This window comes from Procambarus clarkii, chromosome 53 (genome assembly GCF_040958095.1).
Source record: "Procambarus clarkii isolate CNS0578487 chromosome 53, FALCON_Pclarkii_2.0, whole genome shotgun sequence".
Classification (NCBI taxonomy): Eukaryota; Metazoa; Arthropoda; class Malacostraca; order Decapoda; family Cambaridae; genus Procambarus; species Procambarus clarkii.
Genome location: NC_091202.1, coordinates 26198606 through 26204578, shown reverse-complemented (window position 1 = coordinate 26204578; position 5973 = coordinate 26198606).

Sequence of the window (5973 nt, the reverse complement as noted above, 5' to 3'; positions counted from 1 at the left end):
CTGGGATATTAGGACAAGGAGCTGGGATATGAGGACAAGGAGCTGGGATATGAGGACAAGGAGCTGGGATATGAGGACATGAAGCATGAGATATGAGGACAAGGAGCTGGGATATGAGGACAAGGAGCTGGGATATGAGGACAAGGAGCTGGGATATGAGGACATGAAGCATGAGATATGAGGACAAGGAGCTGGGATATTAGGACAAGGAGCTGGGATATTAGGACAAGGAGCTGGGATATGAGAACAAGGAGCTGGGATATGAGGACAAGGAGCTGGGATATGGGGACAAGGAGCTGGGATATGAGGACAAGGAGCTGGGATATGAGGACAAGGAGCTGGGATATGAGGACAAGGAGCTGGGATATGAGGACAAGGAGCCGGGATATGGGGACAAGGAGCTGGGATATGAGGACAAGGAGCTGGGATATGAGGACAAGGAGCTGGGATATGAGAAGAAAGAGCTAGGATAAGAGAACATGGAGCTGGATTTTTAGGACCGACTGAAGGAACTGTGCCCAAAATCGCCACCGATTTAGTCTGGGTTCGAGTCCTGCCCCGGGAGGATTGATTGACCAACCAATCCCTATTGTTCTCTCCTCTTCACCCATCAAAAATGAACTACCTGGTTGTTAACCCAATTAGCGGGTCGTAGGGAAAACCAGTAAGGTAAGTCTTACCCATGAGCTATAGGAAGGGAAAGCTCACAGCCTACTGACAGGAATCAGAGATCGTCTGCTCCTGTACCTTTCTGTATATATATAAAAAATTATACAGGTGTCTGAGTGGTCTTTGACGTATATACGTGTATATAATATTAGGTCACTCATGTTCTGAATAGTAAATTAGTTGCTAGGCTGTTTGTTCCCTTCTGTCTCCTAACTACCCCATCCCCCTCTCCCCCCCTACCTGTTGTGGGCTTCAGATGCAATTTCAATCACCTGCCGGAGAAGCAATTAGAGTAGGGATCAGCCCTTAGAGAAGATGGTACCGGTGGCGCCCCCTCCCCCCACCTGTACCAGCCACAGTGGTACTCCCACTGTCCCACCACACACCCACCCTCTTTGTCACGCATCTCATATACCATGTGTCCCGCCACCCGTCCCAGGCTGCCTGTCCCCGGCCGCCCGTCCGGGGCCACCCGTCCGGCAAAGAAATTAGTGAATTCCTAAAAGTACAGTATGAGGCTATGTTTAGCGCCACCGATATATAACATGAAAGTTTAAGCTTCTTTATGGGCGATAACCAAATTCCTGATAATATAACATATTAACCCGAGCACAGCAGACACTGAAGGTGAACTTAACACCATGCCCCATGCACTCAACCCTGGGGCCTGACTCCTGAAATTCCATATCTATAAACAAATGTAAAGTAGCAATAGGAAGATTGTGGAGAACACGCCTGAACATTGGGGAAGATTCCGGCAGATCTTCGGTCAACAGATATAGCTCCACTACACAAGAGAGGTAGTAAAGCCTTGGCTTAAAGGCTTAGTTTGGGGAGAGCCAGGTCCCAAATTTATACAGTAGAATAGCAACATACTGGAGCGAAAGATACGGAAGGAAATGCAGAATAGAACCAGTAAGGAGTAGAGGTGCCATAGACACAATCAGAGAACCACTGAATATCAGAGGTTCACAGCTATTCAATACCCTCCCAGCAAGAATTAGAAATATTACAGGCACAAAAGTGGATGCGTTCAAGAAGAAATTAGACAACTTACCGCAACAAATGGTGGATTATAGTGCATATGCGGACTGCTAGAAACAACAGGCTGTTGGACCGAGCAATCATAATACAAGCCTGGCCCCAGGCTTGGAGAGTAGAAGAACTCTCAAACCCCACTCCAGATATACTCTGGTCCGGCCTACAAGCCCTCACATCCTACCTTGAGGTTACCTTGAGGTGCTTCCGGGGCTTAGCGTCCCCGCGGCCCGGTCGTCGACCAGACCTCCTGGTTGCTGGACTGATCAACCAGGCTGTTGGACGCGGCTGCTCGCAGCCTGACGCATGAGTCACAGCCTGGTTGATCAGGTAGACAACATTTACAAAGTAACACAGACACAATACACTGTCCGGCCGGCTACTAAAAACACAAGTCAAGGTTTGGCGCCAAAACTTTCCCCATAATCACATTTCCATTAGCCTATTTTTGTTGTCGTGTCGTCTTGCGCAAGTTGGTGCCTTAATTAGTTAAACTTAATTATGTCCTCCAATTTACCTGAAAAGTGAGATCCACTTCTAAACTTAATATTTTTTGTGCAGTTGAAGCAGACAAGAGTTTCCTCTACTCGATGAAGTCAGTTTAATCCAGGAAACAAGATTACCTCACTCCCATGGTGCCTGGAGTGTCTGTGGGTTTCATACCGTCACTCCCATGGTGCCTGGAGTGTCTGTGGGCTTCATGCCATCACTCCCATGGTGCCTGGAGTCTGTGTGTGCTTCATACCATCACTCCCATGGTGCCTGGAGTCTCTGTGGGCTTCATACCATCACTCCCATGGTGACAGGAGTGTCTGTGGGCTTCATACCATCACTCCCATGGTGCCTGGGGTCTCTGTGGGCTTCATACCGTCACTCCCATGGTGCCTGGAGTGTCTGTGGGCCTCATTCCATGACTCCCATAGTGCCTAGAGTGTCTGTGGGCTTCATACCATCACTCCCATGGTGCCTGGAGTCTCTGTGGGCTTCATACCATCACTCCCATGGTACCAGGAGTCTCTGTGGGCTTCATACCATTACTCCCATGGTGCCTGGAGTCTCTGCGTGCTTCATACCATTACTCCCATGGTACCTGGAGTCTCTGTGGGCTTCATACCATCACTCCCATGGTGCCTGGAGTCTCTGTGGGCTTCATACCATCACTCCCATGGTGCCTGGAGTCTGTGGGCTTCATACCATCACTCCCATGTTGCCAGGAGTCTCTGTGGACTTCATACCATCACTCCCATGGTGCCTGGAGTCTCTGTGGGCTTCATACTATGACTCCCATGGTGCCTGGAGTCTCTGTGGGCTTCATACCATCACTCCCATGGAGCCAGGAGTCTCTGTGGGCTTCATACCATTACTCCCATGGTGCCTGGAGTCTCTGTGGGCTTCATCCCATCACTCCCATGGTGCCTGGAGTCTCTGTGGGCTTCATACCATCACTCCCATGGTGCCTGGAGTCTCTGTGGGCTTCATACCATTACTCCCATGGTGTCTGGAGTCTCTGTGGGCTTCATACCATCACTCCCATGTTGCCTGGAGTCTCTGTGTTGGCAAATATATCGCATAATTGGTTCAATAACTTGATCACAACAGTTTCTAAGCTGAACATCTTTTGTTGACCAAACAATGGGTATGATTGCTGGAACTCTCTACCTTTTAGACCGAATTATTTATGTATTATTGATTTATACAATAAATTTATTTATACAATATATATACCCATCCTGTGGGGCGGTAGTGGACCCCATACCCATCCTGTGGGGCGGTAGTGGACCCCATACCCATCCTATAGGGCGGTAGTGGACCCCATACCCATCCTGTGGGGCGGTAGTGGACCCCATACCCATCCTGTGGGGCGGTAGTGGACCCCATACCCATCCTATAGGGCGGTAGTGGACCCCATACCCATCCTCTGGGGCGGTAGTGGACCCCATACCCATCCTGTGGGGCGGTAGTGGACCCCATACCCATCCTATAGGGCGGTAGTGGACCCCATACCCATCCTATGGGGCGGTAGTTGACCCCATACCCATCCTGTGGGCGGTAGTGGACCCTATACCCATCCTATGGGGCGGTAGTGGACCCTATACCCATCCTATGGGGCGGTAGTGGACCCTATACCCATCCTGTGGGCGGTAGTGGACCCTATACCCATCCTATGGGGCGGTAGTGGACCCTATACCCATCCTGTGGGCGGTAGTGGACCCTATACCCATCCTATGGGGCGGTAGTGGACCCTATACCCATCCTGTAGGCGATAGTGGACCCTATACCCATCCTATGGGGCGGTAGTGGACCCTATACCCATCCTGTGGGCGGTAGTGGACCCTATACCCATCCTATGGGGGGATAGTGGACCCTATACCCATCCTGTGGGCGGTAGTGGACCCTATACCCATCCTATGGGGCGGTAGTGGACCCTATACCCATCCTATGGGGCGGTAGTGGGCCCTATACCCATCCTGTGGGGCGGTAGTGGACCCCATACCCATCCTATAAGGCGGTAGTGGACCCCATACCCATCCTATGGGGCGGTAGTTGACCCCATACCCATCCTGTGGGCGGTAGTGGACCCTATACCCATCCTATGGGGCGGTAGTGGAACCTATACCCATCCTGTGGGCGGTAGTGGACCCAATACCCATCCTGTGGGCGGTAGTGGACCCTATACCCATCCTATGGGGCGGTAGTGGACCCTATACCCATCCTGTGGGCGGTAGTGGACCCTATACCCATCCTATGGGGCGGTAGTGGACCCTATACCCATCCTGTAGGCGATAGTGGACCCTATACCCATCCTATGGGGCGGTAGTGGACCCTATACCCATCCTGTGGGCGGTAGTGGACACTATACCCATCCTATGGGGCGGTAGTGGACCCTATACCAAATGTTTTCAAAATTGCGACGAAAAAATCGGACATTTTGAAAACTGCAGGGTGGTTTGGGCAAAATATGACCCTTCACCGTTTTCAGTAATTGGCATATTTTCGGTATAAAAAGTCGTAATTTGAAACTGAAAATAGGTGCAGAGAGTCAGAATTCGGCTCAAAAATCACGCTCAGGAGTCAAATTTCCGACATTTCAGACATTTTGAAAACTGCAGGGGGGTTTGAGCAAAATATGACCCATCGCCGTTTTCAGTAATTGGCATATTTTCGGTATAAAAAGTGGTAATTTGAAACTGAAAATAGGTGCATAGAGTCAGAATTCGGATAAAAAATTACGCTCAGGAGTCAAATTTCCGACATTTCAGACATTTTGAAAACTGCAGGGGGGTTTGGGCAAAATATGACCCATCGCCGTTTACAGTAATTGGCATATTTACGGTATGAAACGTCGTAATTTGAAACTGAAAATAGGTGCAGAGAGTCAGAATTCGGATAAATAATCACGCTCAGGAGTCAAATTTCCGACATTTAAGACATTTTAAAAACTGCAGGGGGGTTTGGGCAAAATATGACCCATCGCCGTTTACAGTAATTGGCACATTTTCGGTATAAAAAGTCGTAATTTGAAACTGAAAATCGGTGCAGAGAGTCAGAATTCGGCTCAAAAATCCCGCTCAAGAGTCAAATTTCCGACATTTCAGACATTTTAAAAACTGCAGGGGGGTTTTGGGCAAAATATGACATGACACATCGCCGTTTTCAGTAATTAGCATATTTTCGGTATGAAAAGTCGTAATTTGAAACTGAAAATAGGTGCAGAGAGTCAGAATTCGGCTCAAAAATCACGCTAAGGAGTCAAATTTCCGACATTTCAGACATTTCGAAAACTGCAGGGGGGTTTGGGCAAAATATGACCCATCGCCGTTGACAGTAATATGCATATTTTCGGTATGAAACGTCGTAATTTGAAACTGAAAATAGGTGCAGAGAGTCAGAATTCTGCTCAAAAATCACGCTCAGGAGTCAAATTTCCGACATTTCAGACATTTTAAAAACTGCAGGGGGGTTTGGGCAAAATATGACCCATCGCCGTTTTCAGTAATTGGCATATTTTCGGTATGAAACGTCGTAATTTGAAACTGAAAATAAATGCAGAGAGTCAGAATTCGGATAAAAAATCATGCTCAGGAGTCAAATTTCCGACATTTCAGACATTTTGAAAACTGCAGGGGGGGTTTGGGCAAAATATGACCCTTCGCCGTTTTCAGTAATTGGCATATTTTCGGTATAAAAAGTCGTAATTTGAAACTGAAAATAGGTGCAGAGAGTCAGAATTCGGCTTAAAAATCACGCTGAGGAGTCAAATTTCCG